General features: G+C 33.2%; 1 protein-coding gene across 1 annotated transcript in view; it reads right to left on the bottom strand.

Annotated features, from left to right (window-relative positions):
* Lrt (Leucine-rich tendon-specific protein) overlaps positions 1-21,486 on the bottom strand; it is a 311,734-nt gene extending 290,248 nt beyond the window's left edge. Inside the window, exon 1 of the mRNA XM_089646371.1 lies at positions 21,251-21,486. The gene's annotated coding sequence lies outside the window, so the exon portion shown is untranslated. The remainder of the gene's footprint in view (positions 1-21,250) is intronic.
* Between the last annotated feature and the right edge of the window lie 2,252 nt (positions 21,487-23,738).

Genomic DNA, 23,738 nt, shown 5'->3' with positions numbered 1-23,738 from the left:
GTCATATACTGTTTTGCACATTTTTCGTATTGCTTAGAACCATCCAAACAATCTTCCGATTCTGCGAGGTTTAGAAGCTAGTTTGTCTACGCAAATAATGTCTATGGAGTTAAATTGAAACACATTGTTTGCCTTATTACTCCCGTGTAAATATACAGTGATTCAAGTCACATTGAAAGGGACAGACGTTCATTGACTCTTTACTAATAATAATTGTTAAAATCAAATAATAATGGCTATTATTTGGCATTATCAGACTATAAAAATATTACCATTTTTTTTATTTCGGCTACTGGCATTAAACCCAGTTCTCTCATTCAAAATTAAGGTGTATTAGATCTGTCAAAGAATTTATATTTAAAAATGCAAAAATCAGTCATTTTTAATACATGTAGGATTACGAAAGATTTTTTTAATTATTTATATTGAGAGATCAGTAGGATTTTTAAAGGTCCAGTTAGAAATTCTACTGAGCCGAACCCTCTGATATGAAAATATCTGGAGTTGGTGAATTATTTTCCCATTTGATCTCTTGTGAGTTGACGTGTTGTTGATTTTGTTCTGTTTTATATTTATTATGCTTATATAATGCACTTGCATAATGTGGATTGACTAGATGATCATTTGTGGAAAAGTGTGTGGAAGGGTTTAGTTTTTCCTCTGGGGAAGATTTAACGCGGACATAGTCGGAATAAAAAAAAAATTGCTAAAATCTGGAGCCTGTTATACTACGGCATCCTCAATTGGGTATGTTTTGAGGCTAAGGGTAGTGAGAAGGGGAAAGAGATGAGATAGAGAAAGGTGGGCAACTACTTGATCTATCTATATCCAAATCTGGTCACAACAAACACGGTTAAATTCAATTTCGAGCCAAGTGTCAATTCTGAATGGTGGTCTTATACCAGGGTCATACTGAGAGTATCTTACAATATACTATTTATAATTTTAAATGAATAAATTGTGAAACTACACAAATTAATCAAATAAAAATTTTGTGCGCATGCCGGGATTTGAACCTGCAACCTTTGGATTAATAGCCGAGAACTTTACCATACGACTCTAGAGGCCATATTTTTTTGCCCTAATAGAGCTTGTATCAAGTTAAATCTTGTGAAGGGATATAAAATATTCTGCTGACATTGAGTGCTAACGAAAGATAATAGATCTACAGTATTGTTTTAAGGCGATGCCATACGTAGTAATGCAAAATCATGTGTTTTTGGTTTGATAATTTGGTCGCCTAGAAATGTTTCAGGTGCTTTAATTAAATACTGCGAGTAGAAAACATCTTGGCCTTTAAAATAATCGAGTATTTTTTAGATACGTCTTTTTATAAGCCCAGAAAAAAATAATGTATAAGGCCTATGAAAACTGCTTTAAAGTTCAAAATCTCCTACTTACAAACCCATTTTCGGTTATGATTTTATTGTATAATGTGGAAAATTAAGTCATCTATAAAATGATCGAAAAAAATTTAAATATTTATGCCTGAAAATCCACAAAATAAAATAAAAGGCACTTTTTGGCAATGTTTTTTTCTTGCATAAATCAAAACAGGCGGATGGTGTTGAGCGGGAATTTAAACCTTATCGCCATCTACGTAAGGGTTGTTATTGATAGCGGCTCAATTTAAAATATTACACGACGTAGTGCATCGCCTTAACCTTGCTAAGGTTAAAATAATACTAGGCAGTCCTAACCGTGCGAAGCCAGTTTAACTATGGTATCCCTAATTAGGAGTGTACTGTGAGGTTCATGGAAATTGGGAGAGAAAAAGATAGAAGATTATTAGAAGTACCTGGCTGATCAAATCTGGTACCTAAACAAGGCTGATGCCATTTCAAGCAACGTTTCAATTTCTAATTGTAGCCTATCACTAGGGCGATGCTGAGAGTATTTAGCACGCTGTGAAAAAGTAACGTTTTGCAGGATGTGAAAATGAAAAAAAATTGAATGCCAAAGATGCAATAATAATTAATTGTTCATGTTAGTACAGAAATTAATTAGACACTCTAGGTTTTTGAAAATGGTGTGAGGACGAAATTAAATTCGACGAATTTTAAACATAGAAAGATTTATACTAAAAACGTCGAAAAATCTTTTTTTAATGTTTTAAATTTTAGGGTGTTCAATTTTGAGCTAAATAAATTTCATAAAATTTGTTTGACATGTGTAATTCCAGTAAATCTAAACACTTAACTGGTATAAATATTTTCAACTACGTATACGGTAAACATGGGTCTAATTGGACCCGAATTCAATTATGTAGACTGTAGAGTAACGAATTGTGCTGGGCAATTTTTCTCATTTATTATTTGTATTTATATATATTGTAATTTTATTTTTTAAACCTTTTTTTTATTGGTTTTCAAGCTACAATCCCGTTAAACTGCAATAAAGCAGTTTGTCAACAGGATGTTAATGATCAATTACATACATACACAGATACTATTATTACTATAACTATACAATTAACACACCTAAATTAATATAAACTATCTCTATTTAGTAACTATTGTTTCAGCATATATCTCAATCTATTTGTAGAATCGCAATTTTTTATTTTAATGGGTAACATGTTAAGCATCTTTGGCACGTTAAATTTTAGGGTTCGCCGTCCGTATTTATTATTATATTTTGGAACAAGAATTCCTTCATTCTTTGTAAACCTTGTATTATATTCATGTTCCACTTTCTTTTTATAATCACACTCAGATATATGTTGGATTAATATTTTGTACCATAATAAGGCCTGCACCGGTAATATTGTTAAATTCCGATACAACAATGATATGTTTCGTCTCTGTGAAAAAATATGTTTTTGAGCTAATAACTTAACCATAGAATTTTGTACTGATTGCAGGTGGTTTAAATTAGTATTACAAGAGTGACCCCAAGTAGTTAAACCATACCGTAAAGTTGATTCTGCGAGTGATAGGTAAATAGTTTTTAAAATATTCATCGGAAAGAAACATTTCAGTTTGTATATCCTACCCACTATCGCTCTCAGCCGCTTGCAAGTTTTGTTTATTTGTGTATCCCATTTGAAATGACAATCAACAGTCACCCCCAAATAAACGTAAAATAAAATAAACCTAGTGATAAAATTATACATTAATAAGGTTTTTCACAAAATAAAGCACAGTTGTACTAGAAAATATACTTTTATTCATTAATTTATTGTAATAAAATCTTCAACTCGAAACAACTTCTCTAAAGTCAAATTAAATAATCTCAGAACATAAAATTACTTATTTTTTTTAGTAAATAGAACTACATAGTGCACGGAGAAAAATTAGAACCGTTTTTTTTGTCAGGATACCGTAAAAAATCTGACTGCATGATTATTTCCAAATAAAATATTAGTCATTCCAAAAATATCTGTACACGTGTTCATGCAGGTGCACTTGTCGGAATAAATATAATGGACGATGTGTGACAATATTATTATTTTTAATCGTTTGGGTGCCAATCGTCGATTTTCGTCGATTCGTGTTTTAACGAAGATTGCCGATCTTCGATTTCCGTCGATTGCGTCAGTGGTGTTCTGATTCGCGCGTACGTCTGTACGTAAAATTCTCATTTTTTTCGAAACGCCTGGACTTCGGGATCCTCCTCCGCGTGATTCTAAACCAATATTCTTTAATAAAACACCGAAAAAATCATCGAAATCCTTGATAATTCAAAGATTTTATGGGGTTTTAAAAAAATATATAGTTTCATAAAAAATAATGTTTTTTTAGTGGCATTTTACAAGCAACTGTATGAATTTTTTTGGCACTCAAGCGGTTAATAAAACGTGTTCCGAACTTCGTATTATAAAATATTAAAAAATATTCGTGTTTTACTGATAGATTGTTATGAATTTTGCTAAATCATTTGTTATAAGCCTCCTGTACCGTTTATGACAAGAAAACGAATAATTTGACAATTTTTTTTAATTAATGAACAATATTTCATAATAGTAAGTTTTCTCCGTGTATATTCTGTGCAACTGAGTAATACTGGGCACAGTGTGTGTCAATGTCCAGCGACTGTTGAACTACGGTAGATTTTCAATTTGGGAGACGGGTACAGATACCGCCGCACCGGCAACCATTTATAGGATAACCAACACACCTGACATAGGTCACCCCAAGTGAGCAGGGGTGCCCGGGTTCATGGGGTAAGGTTTGTCCGAGTCTTTGCGACAGATGCCTCTGCCCACCAAATGTGTGCTAGGCCGGATCGTAAGCGGCTGGTTGAGGGAAACCTTATGACCTCTCCAGCAGGTCTCTAATAACATCGCCTTGCACTGCAGGGTGAGGGATAGATTCATACATTTTTCACTTCTGGAGACACTAACACATAGATTCCTACCCAACCCTCATCCTGTTTTCCTTACCAGAACTTCTTCCCCCTCTTTTGCTAAAAAAAACATACACACATCATCCCCGAAGCTGTCAAAGAACCTGAGAGGTCTTATTTTCCTCACGCTCTCTTGTTTATTTATTTATTTAATAACAACCGTATAATTATGCCATAAACAATAAATCAAATACAATGACATCAGAAAGTATAAAATGATCAGAAACTCTATAATGATATTAAAGTAAGAGATGCAGGTACACGCAAAACTTCTAAGTAGACTTTCTAGGTTTAGTTAATATTTATTGAAAATATATGATATTATAGCCTTCTTGCAGTTAAATAGATCCGCCACATCTGCTTATCTATTACTAACTTCATGTAATTTAGGTATAAGTGAGTATTTTCAATGCTCAACCCTGGTATTCATACATTTAAACATTATTTTGGAACGAGTAGCTCGCGCAAGTACATGAAATTCATTGAGGTTAAGTAAATTAGGGCTGCCTATAATACCAATTACGATTTTGAACATAAATATTAGGTCGGAGAATTTAAATTCTTTCATTAAATATTTATTTATTTATTCACGTCTTGAAGGATTCTACACGCAAACATTATTGTAGGTAGGTTGTTCAGGAGAACGATAATGTAGGTACATTATATTTATATTAGGTCAATGGTACGAAGGTCAAAAATCCTGACGACTAAGTGAGTTTAATAACCTACATTATGTCGTTGACTGATAAAAACATTGATTTATAATTGTGTGGGGCTAATGAAAAAAAAACTATTTTGTTCAGTTAAGTGTTGGGTAGGTTTTCGTCCATGTGTAATTTCGTCATGAAACCTTTGAAAATATGATTTAACTGAGTTTCTTATATTATATATTTCTACTAACACGCATAATAGAAACACGAAATCTCAAGGTCCAAAAACATATTCAACAAACAACTACATATACGACAGTAGGGCAAAAAAGCTTCCTATACTATGATAATAAACTCTAAAAAAAATCCTACTCACATTAAAAACTCACAACAATATTATAACATTTAAATCTCAAATAAAAAGTTTTCTACAAAACATATGGAGATCAGAAATAGATAATACAGAATGCAACCGAAACCACTCAACTGAACAAAAATACAGCATGTAATATATTGATAATGGTTTCGGAAAAAAAAATATTTAATATAATATTATAAGCAAAAATTAATCAACTGAAATATCCATACAAATTGAAAATATATCCCGAGTAAAAATAAAAATAAATGTTGGGAATAATCCGACGTAGCTCAGTGGTCCAGAGCACCTGACCGGACATCAGAAGGTGTGGGTTCAATTCCCGTCTGCGGTATTTACGTTTGGGAGATATTTTCAATTTGTATGGATATTTCAGGCGACTTATTATTGGTTATCCTTTGTGCTATGCATAAAAACTTTGTCTTATAAACATTAGTTTACCATTTAAAAAATACTACTATTTAATATATTTATAAATACTTTAAATTATCACTGCTATTTTAATAATATGTAAGTGAAATACTCAGCACGGAAGAATCCATTGAGAATATCATTATCTATATTCGTATAGACTTTCTGAAGAGATAAGTCTTGAGTTTCATAGTCATACTAGTATTTAATTGATTAGACAAACATTTAAATAACTGAAAGATATAATAAATTGAACATTACTTCACTTCCATATATACCAAGTTATAGAACCTAATTAGCAGTTTGCCTGTTAATGATTTCACTGTCAAAGGATGAACTTTACCAGCATTTTTTTCCGAGGCAGGTGTTTTTATGTGTTGAAACAGTGCATGAAGGTATCTGAAGCATGACTCCATTCCATTGTCATCTCCTTTGCATAATTAACTTACTTTTCATCCTTCGTTTCCCTTCAAAAGAAAACTATCCGTACAATTTTATGAAAGTGTTCATGTAAGATTAAATTTCCAACAGCACATTTTAACGTTTACTTTGCTAAAAGTTACTGAAGGGATATGCAGAGATAATAGAGAAGGACAAATCTCTCAAGTAATAAAATTTGATTTTTATCGTTTTTATTACTGCCCGAAATCATGTTTTTCAATTCAATTTTTTAATGAAACACTAGTATATATTGAATTATTTCGCGGATAAGAGATAAGCCGCCCTAGCTCAGTGGTCAGAGCTGTCGACCGGAAATCGAAAGGACACGAGTTCAAGTCCCGTTGGCGTCATGTATCTTTTATCAGGAGATTTTTCAATGTGGATGAGTGTTTCAGGCTAATAATTATTGCTTATAAAATAATTAATAAAAAAAAATTAAATTTAAATAAATAAAATAAAAATCTTTTTAGTGTTTTATACGCTTATACGGTTTTTTATTACTTAGGTACCAGCGATGGGTCATGACTCATTTTATCAAGACCCGGCTCAAAGAGTTCACTCAATTTAACGACGGCTCAATTGAATGGTTACCCATTTTATCAGGAGATATTTTAGTAAAATAGCTCCATTAAAATTATCTAAATATTAATTTTGATCACATACTCAGATACATGAGTCTTACCGGGAGTCGTACGAATGCAGCTCTTTACAAAGAGCTAGCTCAATTGTGCGGCACGCTCATGAACGACTCATTGCTATTAGGTGTGCAATTCTAATTGTGCGGCACGCTCATGAACGACTCATCGCTATTAGGTGTGCAATTCTAACTGTGCGGCACGCTCATGAACGACTCATTGCTATTAGGTGTGCAATTCTAATTGTGCGGCACGCTCATGAACGACTCATTGCTATTAGGTGTGCAATTCTAATTGTGCGGCACGCTCATGAACGACTCATTGCTATTAGGTGTGCAATTCTAATTGTGCGGCACGCTCATGAACGACTCATTGCTATTAGGTGTGCAATTCTAATTGTGCGGCACGCTCATGAACGCCTCATCGCTATTAGGTGTGCAATTCAGAGATGTGCTTTATTTCAAATAAATCCATTTCAAATGGAAATGCAAAATGCAAAATGGGTATTTTCCATTTTGCATTTTAAATGCTTTTCTAAAAACCATTTTGCATTTTGCATTTTAAATGCTTTTCTCAATGCATTTTCCATTTTAAATGCTTTTTGCAACATTCTTCCTACTATCTCTACTCATCTTTTTTTCATAAGCCCCAAATATCAGTCGGTCCTCAACCTCGCTATGAGAGATAATTTCCATTTGTCAAGTTGCTCCCTGGTAGGAGCCCTGGCAATTGAGTGAAACCATTACAAAAAATACTGATTCAAATACTGAATATGGGGCCATGACGCTGTTATTTTTTTTTTTTTTTTTTTTTTTATAGTGAATACCTCACAAGAGTCCCAACTGCTCCCGTCTGGAGCCAGTGAGACTATGGCATCCCCAATTGGGGGATGTTGTGAGGCTGAAGGTAAGTGGGGAAGGGAAAGAGGAAGGTGGGGAAGTACCTGGCTATTCAGATCTAGTCACTAAACACGGCTAAAGCCATTTGGAGCAACGTTTCAATTCTGAATGGTGGTCTTACACCAGGGCGATACTGGTAGTATCTTCCACTCTGTTATATTAAATGTTAGATATAGTTTCTATGTTTTTACGTTGGCAACATTAGTCCCGCGCAAATTATTTGTGGTTTCATAATGTGTAGTCGTGGTGTTTTTGGATTTACCATCATGTATAATGTTTGTTCTACATTGATGTCCATTATGAAATGACAAAATTGTTTAAAAATTCTATAATTATTTTAATTGTTTGACCTGAGAAACCATTTTGCATTTTCAATGCATTTTGAAAATAGGTATTTTGCATTTTCAAATGGAAAAGTTTTGACCCATTTCCATTTTGCATTTCAAATGGTTTTGGGTACCCATTTTGCACATCTCTGGTGCAATTCTAATTGTGCGGCACGCTCATGAACGACTCATCCCTATTAGGTATCCAATTCTAATTTATCGCGTTATAGTTTGTGTCTGAAACTAAAATTTACATTATGTAAAAGCCAAAAGGCGTTAATGATACAAATATATAAATAAATACCAAGTACGTACTACGTGCCTCCAAAAAAAATGTGTTTTTTTTTTCAAATTAATGGACCATATAAAAATAATTCTAACACAGTTTTGTAACGTTAGGAATGATTTTTACGTGTTTTTTAATGTAAATTTATGTAAAATTATTCTCATGTTTCTGAAATCCGATACACATAAGATTTTATTTAACCTTTGTGCTTTAGTGACATATGTTCCCATTATCATGTTTTTTTTTTTTAATTTATTATTCGTTTGTATTATAGAACAGACATTTCCTGGTTAATGTGATTCTTTTATTTAGTAATGATTCACACCAATTATATGATAAAGTTTAACCAAAAAAGTATAAAATAATCTTTCGTTAGTTTAATTTTATTCATTTATACTATACGCCCATACGTGCTTTTACAAATATGTGATATTTATAATAATGAAATTATTTTTATTTTGAATTATAAAGTAGAATGAATGCAAAGGAATAATAATTAATTACATTAATATTTATTTATGAGCAGTTGAACTCATCTATTATTTCTGAGAAAGTATAGCCGATTGCATGCAGTTTATGTTCTAGCGAGTATCCAAATGACTCATTCCTGGTATTAGTGTCGGAAATAAAAATATTGTATTTGTTGATTATATCAACGTTGTATATGAAAGATAATTAAGCTGAGTAAATTAGTTAATTGTTTATACTATTTGTTATTATATAACATAATATTTAATAACAAATAGTATAAACAACAAATGAAAACCCACCAAGGCACTGCCTGAGTGTGGGTAGTATCAAAACGATTACTATATACTGATTACTAAACGAGACCTGGGTGGGACCCAGACGCGATGCCAATTCAGCCACTGACCGGTAGTACATAACATATGTAGTATAGAGTAGTAAAAGGGGTAACTTATATCCAGTAATCGTTATGCTATGTTGGTAGGGACTTAGACCAACCTGACTTGATGAAATTCTGAACCACCCCCGTGACATACGAGTAGCAATTTTCATATTAAATTCCTTAATATAAGAAAGCTCGTAGTGCACTTCCCGACAGAGATCCTTTCTAAGATCTGATAACTGTGGAAAATAGCATACGAACTTTCAATTTATAGTCAAAATAGTTGCATCAAATTAACAACAAATATAACTTTAAAGAAAAACAAAATCTTTAAAAACAACATAAAAATATTGCTAAGTAAAATGAGAAATTATTTACAATACTTATATTTTATGATGTAAAACATGATAAATATCTTAAAAATTTATTAATAAAAATTACAAAAACAATGTAAAAAAATTAATAAAATCAAAAATCGTTTTTTTTCGGCCTCCCTTCGCGATGCAGCACCTCGAAGAGGAATTTGTAGAGGAAAGGGGGTATGGTTTTGCTGATTTGATGCGTCACAGATTAGCCGTAATGAGTCAATGATCCCGGAAAACTGAGAACACTCTCATCCAGGCTGTCGCCCAGTTGCACAGCGCTCCACTAAAGCAAGGATGTACAGCTTCGCTCAAGTCACCTCCATTCAAGTATTGATACATGAATAGTTAAACATTGTATTTATATTTAATATTTTTTTGCTAATTTATGTCATCGTATTAAATTTATTTTTTATGTAATCGAACGATTTTTGGCTTAAGGCAAGCTCGCAAAAACATCTTCAGCGATTGTTTTCTATAATGTAAGCGGTGAAATCTAGGTGTATTCATTGGCTTTGAATAGCAGTTACCAATAGTTAAGCATGCATATCTGGTATCAGATCAAAATAAACCTACACCTATAAAAAGTGATATAAAGTCATGAAAAGTGATGAACCAAAAACTAGGTTAAATCAAAAACCGAACACTCATCCCGCGAGTGGGTATACTACGTTATTTTTTTTAACCCACCTCTGATGTACTATTTTTAGTAACCGGATATACAAAGACAATTCAACTTTTCTTTAAAAAGTTATATAAAGTCATAGAAAGTGATGAAACAAAAACTAGGTAAATTAGGTTACGTAAGTTAAGTTTATATGTTAGTTTATTATAGCTCTTAACGATAACTTTCTAATGGTGTGTTAAATTAACATTGTGTTGAGTTATCATGGAACCATTTTAAGTTTTATTTTGTTTCAAGCACTTGCTCGCTTACCATTGGCTCTCATTTCAAGAGGGAAATATTTCACTTGATTTGTGGTCTCTTTAACATACTTTCTGAAAGTCATTCGTCTTTGGATCTCTCATATTATACCCGATGCAAAGTGTGCATACATTTTTATATGAACTGTTTCCATCATAGAAGGTTTGTAATATTGTAATACGAACCTACAGCTAGCTGTAAATATTTACAAACACGGGGTTTGATTTGCTTTGAATTTAAGGGGCATTTTCAAAATTGGAACTGATTGTAGGAATAATTCAGACAAGCAATAAAGAAGGTACCTACAAATTTTATTTTATTTTAATTAATCAATTAGTAAATCTTTATTTAAAATTTACTTTTCTTTTGTCGAATTTTTGGCAGAATCGTAATTTTTAAGTTTACTAACGGCGTTCATTCGAAATGTAAAATTTGGATGAAATCTAAAAATTATAATGTTTATTTTTGAATGCCTCACATGAAAAATGCGTTCAGCTTTTCAAATCCTACAATTTTAATATCCCGTGATTTTTCACGGTTTTTATTAATTTTATGCGTTGCGTCGGAGTAACAAGGACGGCATTATTTTTTTTCTTAGAAAATCAATAAACAAACACTGAAGCGTATAGATCGAGATTCCTTTAGCCGTATTTGGTGACAATATCTGAATAGCCATCCACTTCCTAGCCGTTCTATTCGATATCTACTTTCCTTCCCCAATCTCTTTAACCTTGCAACCTACTCACTGAAAATGCCTTTATTTTTTGTAGGTACCGATTTGAAAAATTTCAGGAATAAAACCACAACTATATCATTAAAAATTTTGAGCATCTCTTAAACATTTCAATGTTCATATATTTTGCGTCGAATTCAGTTACCAGTGCACATGTACGGTGCACGGGACTGTAGTTGATACCCTCTTTAGGTACAGTAACTGACTTCATCTTTCATAAAAACATCTAAGATTCTGTTTACGACTGTGGCCAAGCAAGCAGTACCAAAATTAGAGGCAAGGTTACAAATTACTGTCCCCGCTATTATATGGAGCTATTTTCGTAGCATATCGCCTCAAGGACTCTACACCTTCACACAGTGAAAAAGCTGCTCAAACCCCGCATACCCCATTTTAACCTATTTATCATTTAAATTTCATAGAACATTAAAAAACTTGAAATTTAACTTGACAAATATGACGAATGTTTCAAATTCTGTTTAACAACCCGTTTTAAGTGACAAGAGATTCTTAATAAATTAGCAATATTCATTGTTCTCCGTGTAGCAGAACTTGAGTACAACTTTCAAAGAATTGGAAAATTAATATTGAAATTAAGACCTATATATAAATGAAATACATAATAAAATATGTATAATATACTTAAAAATCTTTTCATTAGCCCAGAAAAAAATAAGTATACAAACCTTTTATTTGTAGTAAGGCAAATTAAGTTCTTGAGAAAATGATCAAAAAAATTTAAGCACGCTTTTAGGCAATGTTTTCTTTTTGCCTAAATCAAAACAAGCGGCTGGTATTAAGCGGGAGTTTGAGTCTTATCGACATCTACATGGACTGCGTGATTTCACCTGATGCAAATGTTTCACGCCCCGGTACATCACCTTTATACAATTTTGACTTATAATAATAATAATTATTATAATAATACTCGGCTATCAATTACATAGAAACCGCAGAGAAAACGATCTTAAAGGTAATACTAAAAAAACATAGACCGACTGATACAGACCAAATATTCAACAGCTGTGACGTACTAGATATACGCCAATTATTCGTTGAAACACTACTAAACTACATTTTTGACAAAAATAAATAAATTTCAACACACACAAAATAACACTAACAGACCAGTTAGACAAGCGTACAAAGAAAACATAAAAACTCCGACAGTAAATTCAAGCTTTGGACAAAGACACTACCAATACCATGCTATAAAGCTTTCAACAGTGTAGAACAAGGCTGCCCAACCTTTTTAACAGTTGGGCGAAATTGACGATTTTGAATCACTGGCGGGCCACTGAATACCTGACGGTTCCTATTTCCATGGGGGGGGGGTGTTAGAGAATTTCTATAAAAACATAATTGACCACAAAAAAAATTCAAAATGAGTGCTCCCCACAAAATATTTGAAATCCATTGGGGGGGGGGGGGTTGTTACGGAACTTCGCTGAGAAAAAAAATTCCGCGCAGGCAAAAAAAATCATTTGTGATTCCCCACAACAATTGGGGGGGGGGAGGTGGCAAAAACCGGTGTATTTTTGTTTAAAAAGTAAGTTCAACAGGTTAGATTTTTTCGTCGCTGATTCTCGTTCTGAGTAGCCTAAATAGCGATAAATCGCCTACGTTGGCAACACTGGTGACCGCGCGCAAGCTGCATTGTTTGTTTTTCCGCGGGCCCGCGACACTTTTTCAAATTGGCGGATTGGCGGGTTTTTTTGAAAATGGTTCACGCGGGCCACTTATAATTCGTTCACGGGCCACATTGTGGCCCGCGGGCCTGGAGTTGGGCAGCCTTGGTGTAAAATTTGAAATAAAAATTGAAGAAAATAAAAATAAATTCACACACAAAATTACAAAATGGATTAAAGAACAAAAATGACAATATTACCAAAATGTCATAGCATAAAATAAAAACAAAACCTACACGTAACACACAAAACCAATATAAACACACATCACTCACAAACACACAAGATTATTTTTAATGTATTATTTTTTAATTTTAAATATATTATGTATTTTTAATTTTAAATGTATTATTTTCTCTTTAAATGTATTATGTAGATTATATTTTCATATTATAAAATGAAGTCCTCAGCACGGGCAAGCCACCCAGTGAGGCCTACATTACTGGAAAACTTAAAATGTAAAAAATATTGTACCAAATAAAATAAAAATAAAATAAACGTGTTTTCAATTTTACACGACTGATATGTACATTTACCACACATTGATGGTTGTGTAAGGCATTTGGAGGATAAATAAATAATTCATCACGTTTTTACAAAGTTTACCGTCCGCCATCTTTGAAATCTAAAAATAATGAATTTCCATTTGCCATTTGACGTTTTCACAAATTTTATCGTTCGCCATCTTTGAAATCTAAAAACAATGAATTTCCATTTGCCATTTGACGTTTTCACAAATTTTACCGTCCGCCATCTTTGAAATCTAAAAACAATGAATTTCCATTTGCCATTTGACGTTTTCACAAATTTTATCGTCCGCCATCTTTGAAATCTAAAAACAATGAATTTACATTTGCCATTTGACAATTTCTCCAAAATTCTAAGCATAAGGGTGCATTGTGACTGATAATACTTCAACATGAAATAAATATGTCTATGTTTTACAACTGCAACTGAAGTGACCCCATTTGAGCGTATGCAGATATTAAAATTTTCACGACCTGAGATCTACCTATGGCCGTTTGTGGAACTCGTGAAGAATTGAATCGTGTAGAGGGGGGTTAGTAAGGGGAGGGGGTTGGAGAGAATTACACGGATGGAGTTCCATTCACGTGGGACTCTTTTGTTTCGGGATAAAAAGCGGGGATGAAGTCCGGAAAGTTTTCAAAGCGAATGGAACTGCACGGCTATGAAAATGAAGGGTGAATTATTTATGGAATTACAGAGAATTTGACGGAAGGGGGATTATATTTTTTGCGCTGGTATTTAAGGGTTGAATTATTTATGTGGATTTTATAACCGCACCTCCCTCAGAAGAAGGTTTGTGTAAAGACTAAAACACATTTTACATTATTTCAATACAGAAAACTCAACCCGTAAATTTATTTTAAATTTTAAAACCCATTTATTTTAAAATTTCTTTTAAAAATTAAAAAAAAATTGTCGTTTAACTGAGAATTGAACCTTCCTACTGATGAAATGGAGTCACCAGTTCTACAAACGTCGCCAAATGTCGATCGGGTAAAACCGACATCCATTTCGTATTTTACCTATTATCATCCAATACCAGAAAAATGCATATATGTCGGCGTGTGTATGTGTGCTTGCGACCAAAAGTTGATAGAATACATTGTCATCAACAATTATTCTAATTGCAGAGTTTCAGCTCTATCAGATGCTAGAAATTGGATTAATTTCCACTTTCGAGATTTGCATTCATTCACTAACGCAAACAAAAGTGAAATTCAAAAATATGTGTTTGAAAAAAAAACTACTGTCAGGGAGTTTACAAAGGGAATCGAGATGATAATCTACTCCCTTCAACGGGGGCAATTTTCCATATATTGTGCAAAGTCTGCAACTATTGGACTATAATTTAATATTACACAACTTTTATTTTATTTCTGTAAACAGCACACTTTAAAAATCACCCAAAAAAAATATCAGGGTCACAAATGAAGTAAAGAAATTATTGACAAATATTTGCAAAGAGATCGACGGTTTTTAGAGTGGAGAAAGATTGAGTGGGCAGGATGTCTAGGCCGCCTTAAAAGATAATTTCTTGGCCTTACCTGTCAGTTAATACTAATTAATTTACATTATTCATAGGTAATACAAAAATTCACAGTCTTCAATGTCTAAAGGCGATATGGCTGACCGAGTCTCTTTACTCATTTGTATTGAATCAATTAATTCAGTAGCATGGAAGAAAAAAACTCGATTTAAACCCCCATATTGAAATGGAGTTTATGTAAGAAATGACCGGATGAATTCCTGCTATTATGTACTTTATTATTTATTATTACACTTTAACTGGATATTTTCCCTGGATTCACCTGCTAGTTGTTGCCAGCTATAAGTACAAAGTTCTTCAACGTTAAAACGATGATATTTAGTATTTTCTACTGTTGTTACTGTTTGTTAACAAAACACTGCGTCTTTATTTAGACTAATAACTCTTATAATCAGGAACGTGTGTAGGATGGCATGGATGCCAACGACCTCTCTATTATGCTCTCAAAATCTCTTAGATTCTCTTAAATTTCTCGTCTCTTCGTATCCTGGTAGCCATAATGGAGGGGCGATCCTTTATACTACCGACATCTGTCGGACAACTGCAGAGAGTAATCTATATATCATAGTTCGAATTATCATAGATGCAAAGATCTGAATAAGCAGGTTCTTCAATTTGTTTTCCCCATCTTTTTCTCCTCTCCGATACATTCAGCCTCAATTTGTGGATGCCATAGTATCACTGGCCCTGTACAATAACAACTCTTAGTAATCGGACAACTGCGAAAGCATGAACAATGCAGTCAAATACGTTATCGAGTAGTTCGTCTATTGTGCACGATTTTTAAAAAATGCTCTTAACGATACAAACTTTTTTATCAAGCCAATAACATAAAAAAATGCAAAGGTATATCCAATATTATTGAATACTTAAAATGTTAATATTATGCATGCGAATATGTCAATGACTGAATGACTGCGTGAGCCGGGCTTTGACTTGTTTCTGGTGCAGCATTGTCTAGCCAGATGCCCACACAGAATAAATATTCATACTATCAGACTTTCAAATACATATAACGTCATATAAGTTAGCCATCAAATTCGTATATGTTCAAATTATAATCGTGTAGGAAGATGGAAAGGTTTTGATCACGATAAATCAGAAGGTGCATTCGAGGTATTCAATTCAATTTTGTTTAAAAATATTACAAAGGTGTAAATTTTAGTGCATTTTTAAATATATTTGTAGAGTAGAATTACATAAATATAAACAGACTGTATCAACTACAATACCAGTAGAAACAGAGCTTGTATTTTAAAGGCAGCTGCAAGATTGCTCTTTCCACCGGCATGACCTTTGGCAGGTTAGTCCTGCAGGCTGGAAGCTAGAAATGTTGAAGCTGTCGGTGACAGAGATATATATTGGGAACATAGAAAGCAATGCTCTGCATGATAGCCATTTTTTCCAACCATCCATGAATCATTCTTAAGAAATGTGTAGCAATGTGTACATCCAAGTAGGTACACATTGTCAAATATTATTGCTATATATTATTATTATTATATTTTAGAAGTATCTAATAACTTTCATAGTATAAACACTATCACTTAAAGTCTGGCTGGGCGTAAAACCAAACAAAAAAATAAAAAATCAAAATAAGGAAAATACATTATGTCACTAGTAAGTAGTCATATCGAATATTTGGTCTCCAAATTCATTCGCACACCATTCAAACAACAAAAATATTTTTTTTAAGATTTTTCAATTTTAGAATAGGTATTACTAGAGAATATCTAGATAACGGCTACTTACTTTACTCATTTTATTTATTAAAATTATCGGAACCAAGAATTACTTGCGATTTAATGTGTTTGTTTAAAAGTATTAATTCGATGTTGAATGCCCTTGAGTAAGTATATTTAATTTCATTTAAATTCTACAATAATATGTGCTCGTTTGTTGATAATTCAGTAAAGGGGAGATATTTTTGGGTCTCCTGAGATGGTGTTCAAGGGTTGTCTTCATCTAGGTAGTCCATTATATCAATTTATCTTTTTTTTGTATTCACTGAGTCTGTGCTAAAGGTTTTCCAATGCGATGATTATAATTTGAAAGAATTGCTCCTCCGCGAATATTTCCTTAGCGCTGTTTACGAAAATTTTCTGCTTTTGATGCCCCAGTATTGATGGCATTGAGTAGAAGGAATCGATGAGGAAAAGTAAAATGGTGTAGAGAACGTGGAAGGACACAGGACAGCTAAGGCCATTAATCTGATGACAGGACAACGTTCAAGGAGGGAAGACGAACATTTGCTGGACATGGAGAGGTGTAGTCTGCAATGGACAGAGGCCGCCGAAATAGCAAAGAAAAACAGGGAAACTGGAGACACCTTGAAGAAGCAATGGATCTGCTATCCGAAAAAGATGATGGTCAATCACCAAAGTGCTGTTGCAAGTTAATATATTCCATTGTTTTAAAATCATTACATCGCTCTGCAATCCATATTACTTGACATTATGGATCGCGTTTCAAAGATTGTAGCAATGTCACCATACCTGTGTTTGCTTCTTCTGCAAAAACCTTCTCGTTTAAAACTTTATTACTATTTCCCTAAGGATAAAATCACAACTCCACGAAAGGAACCTTGTGCAACTGAAATGTCAAGCCGTGTGTATAGCATTTTATTCTCAAAACTTGCCTCAATTTCATTACCTCTTATGGAAGAAAATTCAATGTCTAGACGTGTGTAGCTCTCCTTATACGACCCGTCTAAACAATACCAAGAGAACTAGCAAGCAAACATACATTAATCAAAAGAGATCAATCAAGAGTATTGATGAATTAATAAGCAGTATGGTGGATTTGCCTTTTTTGGTTACGTGTGGTTTTTGTTTGTTATTTTGTGAGATTTTTTCGTGTTCAGTGTAGCGAGTTTTACGCATCGAGTATTTGAGTTATGCTGCATAAGTTTCATTATTTGCAGTGGCATTGTGTTGGCGGAATGCACTTAGCTAAATAAATAATAGTAAATGGGGGACGCAGTGCTATAAAGGTATAAAAATAGAAAATGCTCTTTGCCGTGGCTTGAAACAAGGCGAGGAGAAATGTTTTTGCTAGATGATAAAAGATCGTTGTAATCGAATAAAGAAAAGTTTTTTAAAGCCTGCTGTTCTTAGTGAAGAAAATTGTTTACAAATTGAATAATTAACTAAAAACTATGAATAATTATAATAAAGTTTATAAAAACATTTATTTGTCGATAGATTATTATACATTACACATTTGACAGCCTCTATCGTCGAGGGGTAAGCCTCTCGACTAGCAAGCCGAAGGTTGCGGGTTCAAATGGTCCCAAGGTCCTATGTCATCTTTTGAGATGCTGTATGGAGGGTCTTTAAAAAAAGATTTTACCCTTTGCGGCCTCCGGTGATCTTGGTGGCCATGTTAGAATACATCGGATTTTTATTTTTACTAGCTTATGATGACTATTCTAACCCTTATCTCATTCCACTGCCGAGGTAATCCGTAATAATGAAAATTTCGTAGTATTAATATACGAGGGCCATCTAGAAAGAAAGGTTACAAGGGCTGCTGTGGCCTGAAGTTTTTTTTTTATTTCAATGTTGATGCAACTGGCGTTTAGGGGAAATCGTAACAGTCAGTTTGTTTGGTCCCGCTAATTTGTCAGCCATTTTATTCAGTCACAGTAAATTCTTTCGATGGAGAGGTCGTCGCGCGTTCCCACCACTTGTGATAATTTTCACAAATTAAAGTGATAAACAGATTTTTATTTATATTTAAATTTTGAATGAGATGCAACTTTGAAAAACGTTTTTGTTTGTTGTTTTGTGAGATTTTTTCGTGGAAAATGGATTATTTAAGGAAAGGGAGGAGAAGAAGTTCTGGGAAGGTAAAAGGTATGAGGGTTTGGTAGGAATTTAGCGATCAGTGAATCTAGAAGTGACGGAAATATGAACATATCCCTTACAGTACGGCGCAAGGCGATGGATTTGGAGATGTCAACGGGTTTCCCCAAACCAGCCTCTCCCAATCTGGCACGACACGCAGCTGGTGGGTAGACGCATCCTAAGCACACCTCACCAGGTGAACCCGGGCACCCCTGCTAAGTCACCAAACATAGCGAAACATTTGGGGTGACCTATGGTAGATGTTGGTTATCCACTAAATGGTTCCAGCCTCCAAAATCGATATATTTTAAATAAATAAATAAATTAAATAAACACTATTGGATAGTTGTTAATTTGCTATTCATCAAGTCCTTTGTTAATTAATTGAACCATTCCATTGAAGTATTCACCACGATTCCGCCAAATTAATTTGAACTGGTAACTTCGTGGATAGTAATGTGACCTGTTCTTGGCTAGGTAATGTCGGCTCATCAATCTATTATTCCTCAAGGTGTTAGATAAAGGCAAACCACAGAAAGCACCGTTGTTATCTCACCCTCTATTATAAACAACGCATTTATCAGAAAGAGAAGTTACAATAAGTAGGTAGTATAATGTGTGATTTAAAAAAATCTTTACCGATTAATAACACCCACACATATAATAATGATTATTGTTGGTCTATTGATTCAAACTTCGGATTTTAAATGACGTAAGGATAATTTAAAAACATCTGTCACTTCTGGCATTTGTAGTTTTTTTCATTCATCAATCCACTGAGCATTAAATTCCTAGAAATGTGATCGATGCGATTTTAAAGAAATCAAATTTGGCCAATTTACGTTTTCTTTAAAAGATCTTTGCCTTTTGGGCAATTGATTATCGATTTAAGAAAGTATTCGTTTTTTACTATATATTATTTAGTATACGGCATAGACAGTAGAATAATATTGCTACCTGGTTGGACAGCGTTGTGAGGTGGTGTAAGAGGGGGCTAGAGGAAGGGATTAATTAATTCTGGTCATGTCTCAGGGCCTATGTCATCCTTTGGGATGCTGTCTTGGGATGTCTTTTTAAGGAAAGAAACGAGAGGAAGTTCTGGGAAGGTAAAAGGTATGAAGGTTGGGTAAGAATCTAGGGATCAGTTTGTCAAGAAGTGACGGACATGAATATATCCCTCCCACTGCAGTGGGCGGGCGCATCATGAACACACCTCACCCGATGAACTCGGTGACCTATTTCAAATGTGTTGGTTATATGGTATGAAGGAGGCCAGTTTTGAAATTTTTGGTCAAAAATTTTGAGCTACTTTCAGACACGCCCAAAGCATACTTCTGTCGGTTTATCTATTAATGCCACGTAATCAAATATATCTAAATGCATACATTTTCAGCTCACTCGTGTGTTTTTTTCCAAGGTTGGAAAGTACCTACCTGCCTACCTAAAAAAACAATCTCACCCACCTACGTTCCGCCTCTTCAAAAAATGGATTAAATTGTATTTGGTCAATTCAGTACCTCGCTTTACAAATTATGTAAAATGACTGTTCATCACCGAACACATATCACCTAGAAGTGTGATATAAGAAAACTGATGTTGCCAGTTTATAAAAAAATCTTTTCGACTCCTGGGCATCCGGTCAGCAAATAAAATTGATGGGGATTAATCAATAAAATCATTTAAATGTATTAGGGCAGAACCGTGGAAAATTTGTAAATTTGTAAATTAAATTTAACTATCATTGCCTATCAAACGTAACAATTTCTTTATAAAATGATATCATTTAAATTGTTGTATCTCCCTCACTATCATGATTAGTAATATTATTTTAACGGTTTTAGAAAGAAAAAACACCACGCTTTATATTTAAATTAAAAAAAAAATTTGTACACCTCTATGAAACTAAGTGTTCCGATCGCATATTGAAAAAATTATGAAATTTTGTTAATCATTATTTTTATGTGAAACCACAAAAAATCTATCCGGCAATAATGTTTATAATACACTTGTCTAATAAAAGAAGTTTTTTTTCATTATCGGTCATTTTAGTTCGAGATTTAGAGGAAAAAAAGTTTAGCCAATTTTTAAATTTTTGACTTTTTGATTTAATGAAAAATGATGTGTTTATTTCCAATAATAAAATTTTAAATTAGTATTTCTCACCTTTTAAAAACAGTTTTTAGTTTTTGGATACTTTCATTGATTTTCTGCTAAGTGTTTGAAAATAATTATTGCTAATTTGGTGTAACCTTAAAACATATGTATAAAATACAATATTTTTCTTTATGGAGGTCTCTTGAAAGAACAAAACATATTTCCACATTCTAAATCAATCTTTAAAATAAATTACGCTATTAAACGTTTTGTATGTAAATTGGCATAAAATAAAAAAACTTTACCTTATTTTATTGAATGCTGCAGTTAAATCCAGAAGTTCCCAAACTGTGAGACCAGACGATTCACCTCGTGATTTTCCATCTTAAACACTTCATTTTTAAGCACTTTATCCACTAGTTTTTCACTAAAACAAACACTTTAATTTCACTATTTATTAGCAAAACTTTTTATTTTGATGATTTAAATTAAATATTAACTTTTCATTCGTTTTTGTAATAGTTTTCTATAACAACGTTAATCTCTTATCTAGAAAACAAAATTCATAGATGTGACTATCATTAAGCACTCAATGGCGTTCCATAATAATAAACAAATTCAAGAAAGTGTTCTAAATTTCGAATTCTATTATTGAAATACATAAAAAATATGAACTACACTATACAGAAAACAATCACCACGCGTGTCTTATACTACATGAGACAAATGAAAAATATGAACTTTACTGTATAGAAAACAATCACGCGTGTCTTATACTACATGAGACAAATGAAAAATATGAATTCTACTGTATAGAAAACAATCACGCGTGTCTTATACTACACGAGACTAATGAAAAAAGTGATAATTCATGACCAAAACGTATCCCAAAAATAAATAGCGACAAAAATTTTAATATTCACGTTTTAAGACACACTGAATGTATAAACTGAATGCTTTGCATGTACATAAAAAATAACAAACAAAATGACACACCCTCCATATACAAAGCCTTGTTTTATTATAGGTACATCTTTTTATAAAATTAAGTGAAATAATTACTATGTTTTCTGTAAATTATGTAACTTTTTTTATAAACATAAAAAAATATAAAAGAAAATATTTAAAAAAGCATTTTTTTAGCGTGGAATGGCTGCGTTTTGTTGTTCTTTAGCGATTTTTCGCACTGGTTCTAAAGATATTGATCTATTTTCTCGCGCAACGACATTTACACTTAAAGCGATGTCCTTATTCATAAACTGGAATCAAACATAGCACCGCCATTATATTATTTGGTGCCTGAAGATGGAAAAAAATGTAGGACATTGTAATACACTTGTATCGATAACTTAACTTTTCCCCGTTGTGGTCGAGGAGCCCAAACTATCAACGAAGAATATTTCGAAAAAAATCATATTTTCAAGCAATACTGATGAATTTGGTTGGCAATACGTGCCATTGGGACAAAAAGGTAATATTTGACAATTTTTTTGGCAATATGTGCCATTAGTACAAGTTAATAACTAAAAAATTGGTTAGCAATACATGCCATTGGGACTGTTGCTTGTACAATAATGAAGGACTTACATATGTAGCAGAAGAATGAACCCCCCTTAATAAAGTAAAAAGCCGACGTTTATAGTAATCGGCAACAATGCAGAAAATATTAATTTATTCTTCAATATTGCATTAATGAAGCCTGGAATATTGTTTTCCTTTTTTTTATTATTTACTAGTGAACCCCGCAATGCTTCGCTGTTGCTAATATCTTCCTCAGGCATCTCCGACTTCTTCCACTATTCACTTCTGTATCCCACAATGTTTGTATTAAGGCGATGCCATACGTAGTAATGCAAAATCATGTGTTTTTGGTTTGAAAATTTGGCCGCTTAGAAATGTTTCAGATGCTTTAATTAAATACTGCGAGTAGAATACATCTTGGCCTTTGAAATAATCGAGTATTTTTTAGATAAGTCTTTTTATAAGCCCAGAAAAAAATAATGTATAAGGCCTATGAAAACTGCTTTAAAGTTCAAAATCTCCTTCTTACAAACCAATTTTCGGTTATAATTTTATTGTATAATGTGGCAAATTAAGTTATTTATAAAATCGAATAATAATTAAATATATATGCCTGAACATCCATAAAATAAAATAAAAGGCACTTTTTGCCATGCTTTCTTCTTGCATAAATCAAAACAGGCGGATGGTGTTAAGCGGGAATTTAAACCTTATCGCCATCTACGTAAGGGTTTTTATTGATAGCGGCTCAATTTAAAATATTACACGACGTAGTGCATCGCCTTAAAAAAACTTCATTACAAATTACTGCTAAATTTAATTCGACTCCGTATCTCATACTGGTGCAAAGATGTTGGGTTAAGTATTTCTCGGGTGTCCCCGACTTCTTTTATCATTCAAACTACTCTCTAAACACTACTGGCACTAATAAGAATGAACTTTGAAATTTTTATCGAAATCGGTCGACTACTTTTAAGATTTACGGGCACAAACATAAGCAGGTATTTTAATATGTATATATGTAGATTACAGTTTTAGAAACAGTGAATTGGCACATCTGGTTGTACATTATAATGTCTCAAAAAGTAGCGACCCGCAATACGTGAGGTGGACAATGGTCCAGCGGATTAGTCTTCCGCTCGGCAACGAACAAACAAACAAACAATACACATCTGTGCTCTAATCCCCGCCGGACTTTTATACATTCATATTAATCTCCAGACCGTATGCAACAACGCACAGTGGACACTTCATACCATAATATCCGTTCGT

Source organism: Hesperophylax consimilis, chromosome 24 (assembly GCF_061612785.1).
Source record: "Hesperophylax consimilis isolate HC1 chromosome 24, BYU_Hcon_1.0, whole genome shotgun sequence".
Lineage (NCBI taxonomy): Eukaryota > Metazoa > Arthropoda > Insecta > Trichoptera > Limnephilidae > Hesperophylax > Hesperophylax consimilis.
The sequence above is the reverse complement of the archived record's forward strand: the minus strand, read 5'-3'. Positions and strand labels throughout refer to the sequence as shown.